Genomic DNA, 14,303 nt, shown 5'->3' with positions numbered 1-14,303 from the left:
GAGACATTACTTTGCCAACAAAGGTTCGTCTAGTCAAGGCTATGGTTTTTCCTGTGGTCATGTATGGATGTGAGAGTTGGACTGTGAAGAAGGCTGAGCGCCAAAGAATTGATGCTTTTGAAGTGTGGTGTTGGATAAGACTCTTGAGAGTCCCTTGGACTGCAAGGAGATCCAACCAGTCCATTCTGAAGGAGATCAGCCCTGGGATTTCTTTGGAAGGAATGATACTAAAGCTGAAACTCCAGTACTTTGGCCACTTCATGCGAAGAGTTGACTCAGTGGAAAAGACTCTGATGCTGGGAGGGATTGGGGGCAGGAGGAGAAGGGGACGACAGAGGATGAGATGGCTGGATGGCATCACTGGCTCGATGAACGTGAGTCTCAGTGAACTCCGGGAGGTGGTGATGGACAGGGAGGCCTGGCGTGCTGCGATTCACGGGGTCGCAGAGAGTCGGACACGACTGAGCGACTGATCTGATCTGATCTGATAGTTAATTCACATCATTAGCTTTAGGTATACAGAATAGTGATTCAGTATTACTAGAGATTATAATTCCTTGTTATAGAAGATAATGGCTATAATTGCCTGTGTTATACAGTGTATCTTTGTTGCTTATCTATTTTACATACATAGCAGGTTGTATCTCTTAGTCCCATATCCCTAACGCGCCCCTTCCTCTCTCCTCACGGGCAACCAGTAGTTATCTGTGATTCTGTTTCTGTTTTGCATATATACTCATCTGATTATTTTTAAAAAATATTCCATTTATAAGTGATATTATTCAGTATTTGTCTTTCTCTGACTTTATTTCACTAATTATAATATCATCTAGGTTCATCCATGTTGCTGCAAAGGGCAGAATTTTATTCTTTTTTTATGGCTGTTATTATTCTATGTGTACATGTATGTGTGTATATACACATATCCCTGAATGGATAAATGTGTATATATATGCTTCTTCTTTTTCTATTCATGTGTTATATGTAATACCATGCCATCACCATTCATCTGTTGATGGGCAGTGGGTTGCTTCTGTTTGGCTATTGTAAGTAGTACTGCCTGGGATAGAGCTGCATGGGGGTTCCTGTATCTTTCCAAACTGGTGTTTTTGTTTTCTCTAGCTATATACTTAGGAGTGGAATTGCTGGGTTCTACTTTTAGTTTCTGAGGAAACTCTGCATTGTTTTTTTATAGTGGCTGCACATTTATATTCCCACAAACACTGTCTAAGTGTTCCCTTTTCCTCATATCCTTGCCAGCATTTGACATTTGTAGACTTTTTGAGATTGCCATGCTGACAGATATGAGGTGATATCTTGTGGTTTTGATTTACATTTTATAGATGAAAAAATACTCAAGTACAAATATTGAGTAATTCTTACTAAGTAGTACCATATACCACGGTATTCACTAAATGATTATTGAGCTATGAGTAAGCTTATAATATGAAAAATATTGAACAATCTTATAAACATAGATCAAATATAGAAAAAATTCTGTGACATCCAATAATACTCTCAACCTTATATCATTTCACCTTTTGCCATATTACCATTTCCTCAGTATTTGCTTTATTTTTAAATATTTTATTCCCAAATGCTATTTAGCACAAAAAACTAAAAACTATCATTAAAAAAACCTTCTCTAAATAATAAACTATGTCCCTTATTATAAGGAAAATATAGAAGTCACTTTAGACAATTTTCCCCTAAACAGTTTATACTGGACAATTTCTATAAGCCCACAAACCATGTAACTTTTACAATATTTCTCGGTATGTAAGCTCCAGAATTAATTTAGTACACTAAATGAAAAGTCACTCTTTTCAGAATGAAAATTCATAAGTTCTACTATAACCAGTGGCTGGGATAGTATTTATCAGCTATAGTTTAAAAATAACATTATTTTATAGACTTTGTCCAACTATTTTATGGAATTTCTAGCCACTCTTGGAAAAAAGCTATCTTTTACTAGTCCTAAGAATTTATTAAAATGGCATATTTATAATCATGTGTAATATTTTAAAATTTTAACTGGGGTTGGAGGACTAATAAACTATTTTCATGAACAAAATACTGAGTAGCAGATATGATGTTTAACAGCAGCCATTATTATCTTCATTTATAATTGCAGTTTATAATGAGTTTGAGATCCTCCTTCTCCCCCTTCTTTTACACAAAGCTAATTCCAAGTTTTAAGGGTAAATCATGGGTAGTCTAAGTAGCCCATTTCTGTGGCTCAGTTCTGTTGCCAGGCATTGGTTCAATTTGGGCTTGTGATGCAATCCTGGCTAATGAGATAAATAAAAACATTTACTGAGAGATGCTTGAAACTGTTTCTTAGATCTTACAAAGTTCAAAGAGAGAATCCCTCTTTCTCTGATGGGCATTGTCATATCTGTGATCTTGCGGTTATAATAGCAGGCAGCCTAAGGACAAACTCAACCACAGAAAGTGGGAAGATGGTAATAATTTGGCACTACGATGGTATGATTATGCTACTAAATTAACCAATTCTGGACTGTACTTTGCCTTGAATCTGGTTATATAAACATAAATTGTTCTTTATTATATGAGCCCAGGGTAGTTAGTTTTCCTATTCGTGAAGTCAAAGTATTGGAATAGATATATGAATGCCTGTATCCCAAATTTTACATTTTATTTGCAATCTCTAAACTTATTAGTAAGTTTTAAAAATATGGTATTATAACTTCTATATTTGAGTATGTAACAATAAAATGAATTGCAACTTGTATTCTTAGATTCACCATACAGGATATGACTTAATTTATTACATATATGTATACTATATACATGTAGGTAAGAATAATCAAAAACATTTTTAGAGATAATACAAGTTTAGTCAATTGTACTAAAAACTACAAAAATATGTACATTCTTCTAAAATATCTTGCATATAGTATATACGTATGTGTGCTAAGTCTCTTCAGTCATGGGTTGCCATCTATGGATACTGTTTATTGAATAGTACTAAATATTGATATTAAATATCATGAATTGGCTATAACAGATCCTCTCACATTCTTACAAATTCTAGAATGAGACTTTACCTTCAGTCAATTTTCTATTTCTTTTTTTCCTGGAAACTTAATACGAGTAGAATATTGCTTATGGTAAAATTGACCAATTCGGTAAACTGCATCTGGATTGAGAAAATTTTGTAAATACTTAGTATAAAGCCATGGTTTTGAGCATTCTTGATTGCAGTGACCCTTGTAACTTGCCTGTCCTTTGCTGAACCTGAAAACCATACCCACTGAATTGTCACAAGCAACATTAGCTCCTCTAAGGAATAAGTATTACCCTGGGATGGCTTCTGTACCTCACCAATATGTCGCCTTTCATTCCCTCACCCTGGTCTATCATCTGAAGAACCACAGAGGATAGTTCCTGGATGCTACACAGACTATTTCAAGGACACCCATACAAGTTGGATAGGCATCACTACCCTGTTGGAAAATTGTGTTTTCTGGCCTAAATTCTTCTAAGTAAACCTACTGTTAAACATGGCCTATGACAGGTATCTTATGAGCCTGACTGTTCAGTGGACTCTAAGAATACCTCCTGAGTATTTCAGTGTGATACTGCAGATACGGTCCTTAGAAAATTCATAATTGATCATTTGTTTACCAGAAGAAATCCTATCCTCTCTAATGTGAAAATAGAATTTTCAATTAAATAAGTCATGTATTGGATGCTAAGATCATTAAAACTGAAGATAGTCCAAACTGAAACATAAGATAAAATGATAAACACAACAAAGAGTCGCTCCCTGCTCACTGCAACTAGAGAAACCTGTGCAAAACAAGGAAGACCCAGCACAGCCCACACTAAATAAATAGATGTTCACAAGAGAATGAAAGCGAATAAAATTATGACAGGCTGTCTGGAAATATGTGGAGCAGAATTAAATGTATGTATATGATTATTGGAGTACATGACAAAGAGGAGAGAGAAGATAGGGCAGAAAATTATTTGAAAAGGTAATGGGCAAAACTTTCTCTAAATACGTGAAATATATCACAGAGGTTCAAAAAGATGAAACTGCCTCAAGAAGGAAAATGCAAATAAAACCGCAGTAGGTCCACCAGATTAGGTTGATCATTCTAACTGCTGAAAACCAAAGATACAGCAAAAATTTAAAAAGCATCCAGGGTCTAACACAAGATGATTAAATAGAAACAACAATTAAAAAAAAAAAAAAAACAGCTGCTTCTCATCAGAAATAATGAGGGCCAGAAAACAAAAGACATCTTTAAAATATAAAAATGGGGGGGAAAATAAACCCATCTACTTACAATTCTGTATCACTGAAAACACTATGTAGATATGAAAGCAAAAACTATTTTCTGAGACTTCATCTTCAGCAGACCTGCATTATAAGGGATACTGAAAGTTTTTTAAACTGAAAGAAATGATTACATACAGAAATTTGGCTGCTGAAAAAAAAAATAGAAGTCAATATCTGGGTATTTATGAAATACCTTTACAAGTTAACTTATGAACAAACTATATAAATGTGTGTGAATATATATATATATATTATATATGTATATAATCACTAGTGACTCAAGAAAATAATAAATCATGGAATTATTACATATGTAGAAAAATTGATAAATAAGAGATCAAAATTCATGAGAAGAATAAAGTATTATAAGGTTTTACCTATAAGTTCATAAAGATAGTCCTATTATTTGAAAACAGACTGAAGTTAATATGCATATTAACAGTTATATCCAGTGATCATGGTATTGGGATCTTTAGTTACATGCGAGTAACAGCAGGAACCCATATTTCCCTATGGTGATTGAAGTCATGCTGCTGCTGCTAAGTCATTTCAGTCATGTCCGACTCTGTGTGACCTCATCGATGGCAGCCCACCCAGGGTCCCCCGTCCCTGGGATTCTCCAGGCAGGAACACTGGAGTGGGTTGCCATTTCCTTCTCCAATGCATGAAAGTGAAAAGTGAAAGTGAAGTCACTCAGTCGTGTCCGACCCTCAGCGACCCCATGGACTGCAGCCTTCCAGGCTCCTCCATCCATGGGATTTTCCAGGCAAAAGTACTGGAGTCGGATGCCATTGCCTTCTCCTGGATTGAAGTCATACCCACTGCAGAACTACGCATGAGGTGAAGCTCAATGGGGAAGTCTGCTTATATTCCAGTCTTACTATTACTAGTTATTATCATTTTCCAGACTTAACCTTCAACCCAGGGAAGAGTATTAGAAAAGAGAGAAGGATGGTAAAAGTGTTAGCTCCAGCTGAAAGCATGTAGATTCTATGGCTTTTCTCCAGGTCTTTCTCTTCTCTCAAACAACAAAAACTATACAGAAAGATTCCTACAAAGTAGAAGACAAAACAGACTTGGTAAGGGGATATTAGATTCCACAAATCCAGTGGAAGCTGTTCCTCAACTCGGTCCCTCCCCCCTTATCCATATAATTCTTAAAGATTTATTTTTATTAAATGGCAACCCACTCCAGTATTCATGCCTGGGAAATCTCATGGACAAATCGCCTGGTGGGCTACGTTCATGGGGTCACAGAATTGGACACGACTGAAGCAACTGAGTATGCATAGTTGATTTACAATGTCGTGCTTCAGGTGTAGAGCAAAGTGAATTCGTTAAACATATGTTCACTTTTTTTTTAAGATTCTTTTCCCATATTATTACAGAGTATTGAGTAGAGTTACCTGTGCTATACAGTAGGTCCTTATTGTTATTTATTTTATATATAGTAGTATGTATGTGTCAATCCCAAGCTCCCAATTTATCCCTACCCCCACCCCTTATCCCCTGGTGACCGTAAGTTTGTTTTCTACTTTTGTGACTTTATTTCTGTTTTGTGAATAAGTTCATTTGTACCCCTCTTCTTTAAGATGCCACATACAAGCAATATCATATGATATTTGTCTTTCCCTGACTTGTGTCCCTCTGTATGACAATCTCTAGGAATTTTTAAAGCAGCATTAGCTTGCCTATAACGGCTCCCTTTGAAAATTCAGTAATATCTACAAAGGATTAAGCATGGCCTTTTGCATAAGTTTCTACAAAGAGAGGTAAGCAAAACCAGAAGATGTTTGGCAAATATCTGCTGTAGGCCTAAAGCTGTACGTTATTGGTCATATACAGAAGTATATAAGATGTGATAAAGATTCTTATATGGTAATATAGGAATTAATATTTTCCTTGTGGGCAATTGATAATTCTGGAAGATTTCAGAGGAGTAATTAAATAACATTGTGGTGTTTAGATAAATATTGACAGAGAATACGAGCATATAAATCCATGCCAGAATACCCAGATGGCCCTGAATAAGAATAAAATCCATGTCAGTGACATGAGAAAAGGAGAAACAGTTGGGGAAAGTGAAAATAAAAACACATTCAGTATATAGTATGTACTATGTCCTCCTATGTTTAAGTGATTCTTACAGCATCTATCATTTAGAGGATATTTTCATTGTATCAGTAAGGGAATTGAGACATGAGGACTTTGTCACTTTAAAGACCACACAAATCACAAGTGGAGAAACCAGGATTGGAAACTAATAATAATGAGTCTCTAAAAACATTATTGTATTCTTGAATAAGGAGATGTATTTTTGAAATAAGTTGAATTTTTCTGTCTGATTCTATCTGAGATTTTAGGAAGAGACAAGAGAAACTATATAGTTATTACGGTGGGTACTGTGCCATTTACCAAAGAAGAAGAATATGTTTTAAGGTTGAAAAAATTCAAGTTTTATATTAAGCTTGAGATTTTCACAGAGTATGAAAGTGAATATTTCTAAAATTATGTTGGAAATATATGTATGAAATTTAGGAAAGATGTTTACTGCTTCTAGAAGGCAGGACCATATTTAGTCTCCTTTTGTCCACCTAGCACCTTGCACAGTAACATGACATGTTGAACTCATGAAAGCTGATGAGAATGTCTACAGACAGAAGAACGTGCTTAGAACACAGAACTAAGGAAAGAGCACTCAGATTGGTCAAAGTAGAAACTGGAAAATGAAGGACCACAAAATGTACCAAAAATCAGAAATTATAAGCGATGATAAAATCAGATGTTACCAAAAGTTCAAGTAGATGAGATTTTACAAGATATAACTTGATTGTATTTAACAACTAATAGAAATGTCAACGAAATACAAAATTTTAGTGTTCTAAGTCTAGTATTCTAAGACTACAAGTAGTAAAGTGTGTTGACTTGATTGGCAAAATAAATAAAGTCATTTCAATGGAGGGGAAGTTAGGAATGGTGAAGCTAATACAAGTCATAAGTCATCAAGCCAAAGAAAATATTTTCAGATGAGACTGGGCACATTCAGGGAAGTACGGCCATAGACAAGAAAATGTTTTCAAATGCTTGAGTCAAGGCTATGACTGCACTTGAGATGTGAAGACTGCCCCCTCATTAAAAGTATAATAGGGCCATTGAGGCTTGTGCAGTTGGCTGTAATTGAAATGCATTATTTCTAGAGAAAATTGTTTGCTCTTAGAAGTAGCTGTGACTGAATTCATGATTCATGAAACAATCTAATTTTGCTCTTTCCAACTAAAATTCTTCACATAACTATATAAAGTAATATGACATCAGTGCAAAAAGGTTCTGCATGCATATTAAATAGCTATTATTTGATGTTGATTCAACAAACAAAAACTTGAAAGACTATCAGAAAATAATACACTGAAAAAATTTCGAGTTTGACAGACGTTGATAATCTAGGAGGTATGTTTTGACTAGCATCCTTTGTGACTACCATATCATTTTCCAGGCTGTGCTTTATAGTTTGTTCAAACAATGTCATTTCTTAAAAAGGTGCCAATTCCCAGTAAGCTTTCCCTGTTGACTTGGATGTTTCTGCAAAGCAGATATGAAGCTCTTTCTTACTTTTTTTTTTTTTTAATTAAACCAGTGTTTCTCAGCACGGGACCTTGTTGCCTCTGCATGTGTGGAATAAGCATGTGTGTTCACTAGGATTGGGCTGGGATGCTCACTAAGAAGGTCACAGGAAATGAGTCCACCAGTCATGCAGTTTCAGTACGCCTTTCCTGACCAGTTTCAGGGGTAAGCCAGATTGTATGAAATGCTTATGACAGAGTTCAGACTTTACACAAGTCTCCTGTTAATCTCCGTGGTTCTCCATCCAGCCAAGGGGACACATCTCCCCTGTGTATGACCCCAACTAGGATGCCCAATCCATGACCTGTTCACTTTCAGGGTTGGTCTCTGCCCAGGTATATTCTCCCTTTTCTCTGAGTCCTGACTTGTTTCCCCTTCCCTTCTGATTACATATGGATCTTTCTTACAGCCATGGATGTACAAGGGTCTTTCTGCCAGATTCAATGAAAATCTTTCCACACGTGGATGTATTTTTTGTTGTGCTCATGGGGAAGGGTGAGTTCTACGTTCTCCTACTCCATATTGTTAAATCCATCAAAAAGTTATTTTTTAAATTCTTGACCCCCAAAATTTTCCCCCTAGAAGCAGTCCTGTGCTATTGGGAATACATGATATATCTCACTCAAGATATACAGTGAGTGAGGCCTATTTCAAATCCTAAAAGACAATGCTGTGAAAGTGCTGCACTCAATATGCCAGCAAATTTGGAAAACTCAGCAGTGGACACAGGACTGGGAAAGGTAATTTTCATTCCAATCCCAAAGAAAGGCAATGCCAAAGAATGCTCAAACTACTGCACAATTGCACTCATCTCACACGCTAGCAAAGCAATTTTCAAATTTCTCCAAGCCAGGCTTCAACAATATGTGAACCATGAAATTCCAGATGTTCAAGCTGGTCTTAGAAAAGGTAAAGGAACCAGAGATCAAATTGCTAACATCCACTGGATCATTGAAAAAGCAAGAGAGTTCCAGAAAAACATTCTGGAACTATTGACTACTTCTTCTATTGACTGCTCTATTGACTACACCAAAGCCTTTGACTGTGTGGATCACAACAAACTGTGGAAGAGTCTTCAAGAGATGGGAATACCAGACTACCTGACCTGCCTCTTGAGAAATCTATGTACAGGTCAAGAAGCTACAGTTAGAACTGGACATGGAACAAACAGACTGGCTCCAAACAGGAAAAGGAGTCCGTCAAGGCTGTATATTGTCACCCTGCTTATTTAACTTACATGCAGAGTACATCATGAGAAATGCTGGGCTGGAGGAAGCACAAGCTGTAATCAAGATTGCTGGGAGAAATATCAATAACCTCAGATATGCAGATGACACCACCCTTATGGCAGAAAGTGAAAAGGAACTAAAGAGCCTCTTGATGAAAGTGAAAGAGGAGAGTGAAAAAGTTGGCTTAAAACTCAACATTCAGAAAACTAAGATCATGGCATCTGGTCCCATCACTTCATGGCAAATAGATGGAGACACAGTGGCTGACTTTATTTTTCTGGGCTCCAAAATCACTGCAGATGGTGATTGCAGCCATGAAATTAAAAGATGCTTACTCCTTGGAAGAAAAGTTATGACCAACCTAGATAGCATATTCAAAAGCAGAGACATTACTTTTCAACAAAGGTCCATCTAGTCAAGGATATGGTTTTTCCAGTGGTCATGTATGAATGTGAGAGTTGGACTATAAAGAAAGCTGAGCATGGAAGAATTGACGATTTTGAACTGTGGTGTTGGAGAAGACTCTTGAGAGTTCCTTGGACTGCAAGGAGGTCCAACCAGTGCATCCTAAAGGAGACCAGTCCTGGGTGTTCATTGGAAGGACTGATGTTGAAGCTGAAACTCCAATACTTTGGCCACCTGATGTGAAGAACTGACTCATTGGAACAGATCCTGATGCTGGGAAAGATTGAAGGCAGGAGGAGATGGGGAAGACAGAGGATAAGATGGTTGGATGGCATCACTGACTCAATGGACATGAGTTTGAGTAAACTCTAGGAGTTGGTGATGGACAGGGAGGCCTGGCGTGCTGCAGTCCATGGGGTTGCAAAGAGGCAGACACAACTGAGCAACTGAACTGAACTGTACTGTAAGTGTAGTAACCTAAAAAAATGAAGAGAACAAACTTTAGCAGAGTTTCTCCTTGGAAAGGTTGGTTTAAATACTTACTGAATCTGGATGCATGACTGTGAAAAGCAAAGTGTTATGAAATGTAATCATACTTGCAGAAGCTTAAACACAAAATTATATGCATTTTATATAAACAGCTTTCTAAAGCAAAAGAAAAAAAAGATTTTTTTCAAAAATATTTATCAAATTCAGTTGTGGCTAAAATGGAAACAAGCCCAACCTCAGAAAACTATTGCCTACAGGGTGAAAGAGCAGCCCAAATCAGGTTAGTAAGGGTCAAGTTCAAAGGTAGAGAAAACTATGAAGATTTAAATTGAGACTGCCCATAGGCGGACCAGCTGGCAGAGAGGACAGCTGGCCGGCTATAACAAGTCTGTGGGCATGGTGGATTCTGACCCTGAGGTACCAGAAGTGAAGTGAAAGAGGCATAAAATCTGTTCCGCATAGGAAAGCAGTTGGCAAATGTCAATGAGATCGGTAAGTAGTGAAGATTTCAACAAGGCAGGCTGGGTCATATCCAGACTTTTTTTTTTTTTTTTTGAGGCAGGGACACTTACCAGGCAAACAATTACTTGTGAAAGGGAGATAAGTCATTCAAGCCACAGCCTGAGGAATAAAGCAGTGGATATACCCAGCCACAGGCACCCGGGCTAATAGAAGGGAGTACTAAGGGAGTTTAAGCATCAAGTGTCAAAAAACTAAAAATACACAAGATGAGACCAAGAGGAAAGATACATCTGGCACTAGCAACAGTGGAACAAGCACTGACAGAGGATTAGAGACCAGCTTCTTTCTCCTCTTGCTTTACATCTCCTAGAATAAAGCACTTGTGAACAGGGGTAAATAACCCATCACCTGAAAGGCAAACAGTTGATTGTGGCCACACCTTTAGAGGAAGGCTTTTTTGGGAGTCCTGAATTCCAACTCCTTTATCATTTTGTCATGTCAGTCTCCAATACTGAGTCATTTCTTTTGTTTTCTCTGCAATTGTTCTCAGGTTAAACAGCACAGCTACAAAACAACCAAGAATATATAGTGGTATATACCACTAAGTATCAAATTTAAGTATACTACTTACTTTCCCCAAATATGATAACTTGCCTCATTTCACTGTCTCAGGTATAAGCCTACAGTCAGAAACTTATTTTATATACTCCACAATGCCCTACATTTCATGTTTTTGGTAACAATCATCCCACTTTTAGTACAAATTTTTTCTCCACTAGAAGTCAGCCTCTTAGTGGCAGGGGGGCACCACCCTGGTTATTACTATTTCCCCAACACCTTTCATAGTGCAGGGAACATCAATAACTATCTGTGTCATGACAGAGTGCATAAGAGTAGAAGAGAACAGCATTGCAGGAGGATGGAGAGAAAGAACAAATGAACAAACAAAAAAGAGGTAAAAATGTCCTTTCCTCAGAGTATTAAGAAAGTTTTATTTCTTCCTCAGAACTGGCCATTTATGTCAGATAAGAACTATTCCCCTTTTAAATAAATGCTGGTATTAAAATAAGTACTTATCCAGTTTCATTTTATAAATTCTAAATGTATATATTAAGGGATCTACATTACAAATTTTTATTTTATTTCATCACATTTATGTATCAAAGCAAACCTATTTAGTTATTTCATAATTAAAGAAAAACATTTGGTTAGATGTTATTTTTCCTTCCCAATTGTAAAAATCTCAAGAAATGTCTCCAAGTAGATAATGAATTAGTGAACACGAGAAGCTTCCCAAGCAACACGTAATGCCATTTTAAAAAGTAAGCACCTAATAGAGAAATATCAGCAAATTAATATTCTTTAGGCCATAAATCAGAGAAGGCAATGGCACCCCACTCCAGTACTCTTGCCTGGAAAATCCCATGTGCGGAGGAGCCTGGTAGGCTGCAGTCCATGGGGTCGCTAAGAGTCAGACACAACTGAGCGACTTCACTTTCACTTTTCACTTTCATGCATTGGAGAAGGAAATGGCAACCCACTCCAGTGATCCTGCCTGGAGAATCCCAGGGACGGGGGAGCCTGGTGGGCTGCTGTCTATGGGATCACACAGAGTCAGACACGACTGAAGTGACTTAGCAGTAGCAGCAGCAGACCATAAATATTTCATTTTATAAGGCTATGCCACATGTTTTAAATTCTCTTATAGAGTGTTATAAAGGGCATTGATTGCCATTAAGAAAACTTATTTTAACTGGCTCTTAGAAGATCTGTAATGCTTGGTTTTCTCAGAGGTCCTAGTCCACCCAAGTCCATTCCCGTTGATCTCCACAACAGCCAGCAGGACCCAGGGCCCATGCATCATCACCGGTGATGTGTATTCTTAGCGACCTTATTTGGAATTTAGAATACAACTTAACCATATAAAATATCTGATAGGGTAAAAAGCATTAATTAATACTATATTTTATATATTTGAAGGGCTGAATTGGGCATCTGTGGCTTATCTTCAATCATTAATCATCACTATATATTTTGAGGAATGGATTCAGATTTCCAAAGATCAATTCACAAATGAATTTTTGGCAGAAAAACCGTTTGTCCATTGAGCTATATCCATAGTTTCCTAAAATATATTTTTTCATAGTTTGCTTATGGCAGCCTAGTTAAACCCAACATACCATTGCTCCTTCAAAGAAGACTCTCAGTGGTATTGGCAAGGCTTTGGCTTTGCACTATTCTAAGCTTAGCTTGCAAAACCTCAAACAAGCCTGCATATCTATGCTTAGGCAGCCTTAACTTAGATCCTTTAAACTTGTTTCAGACCTTCTCCTGTTTTATGTTAGAGTCCATTTAGTAAAAATGAAGTCTCTGGCCAACTGAGCAAAACGCGCCTAGGTAGTCTTTCTTTAGTTGCCATGTCGATCTCCTGGGGACATCCAGGTGCTTTAATGGCTGCTTAAGCAGAAAGGTTTTAGGAACTGTAATCTCCGCATTACCAGTTTTTTTCTAGGACTGTCTGTGTTTATTACTTGTTTTTGTGGGCCTGTTTGATAAAACCCACTTTCCAAAAACAAATGTCAGTTCTGCAGGTTGTTTTAGGGAGCAGCAGCAGCAGCAGGTAAAGAACGATATGCTAATTGGGCTCTCTTGGGAAACACAAAGCAATTTCTCAGGTATAGTACACAGAACAGATGACATGCGGGTAGCTTTTGTGCCAGTGCTACTTTCTTAAAGAAAATGATACCTATGGCTGAGACAGATGCTGCAAATTAAAAATCAAATTCATGGCGTGACTGTTTACATATTGTCTATGGTATAACAGTATATAATGTTTCTGACAAAATTATTTATGAAAAAATGCTAATTATTTAAAATTTAATCTTTTAAGAAAGGAAGTATGAATTCTACATCAGGAGAAGTCAGATTAGAATACCATTATGCTTATGTAATGTCCGAAATATTTTACTCTTTCTATCCACAGCATTTGTTTCCTATTTTCTTAAAAAAATCTGATGCAGGAATTCTGACTGAGTTTTGGTTGATATGATTATATAAATTCCTTATAAATATATTAGAGATACTTCTTAAAAAATATTCACCTAGCCTTAGTTTAATATACTTGAAATAACTGTTCTGAATAATCATTTTTTTTCTGATGCCTCCAATAAGTAAAACAAATAAAATAAAATGATTATCTATGATTGAATGTGTAACTCACAATTTCTTCTCCTCTCAGAACTGCATTAGCATCATGTTACCTAAAGGCAGTATGGTATATCAAAGAGAGTCTTCATTGGGTAATATCTTGACTTTTTCTCTAACCATCTGTGTAACTTTAGATGCATCATTGAAACTTTCTATTAAAGCCTTAATTTTTTTTATCTGCAACATAACCTTAAGGATGTATTACAGTGATTGAGAGGCATCATTGGAACAGCCAGCACTAATTACACATTAGATTGATAACTATGTAATAATTACCAGCTTCTCATTTCTTTTGAATTATTTTACTTATTTATTGTCCAGCTGTATATGTTTCTTTACTAATAATAAGCTGTAAGCCAGAGTATTCATTTTTGTGTGTTCATTACACACACATACACAGATGCACTCAAGAGCTACAGGAATTCTTCTTTGCTGTGGTATCTGAACAAGTACTCACCTATTCCTTAGCCTTTCTTTCTTACCCTTAGAAATAGCAATCACTTAATTTTAAATTAGTAATTCATAAAATAATTTTTAGCATCCATGACATTTAAAAATTTTATCCATGTTAAATCTGT

The sequence above is a fragment of the Bos javanicus genome, chromosome 21 (assembly GCF_032452875.1).
Source record: "Bos javanicus breed banteng chromosome 21, ARS-OSU_banteng_1.0, whole genome shotgun sequence".
NCBI lineage: Eukaryota > Metazoa > Chordata > Mammalia > Artiodactyla > Bovidae > Bos > Bos javanicus.
This window is presented reverse-complemented; position numbering follows the sequence as displayed.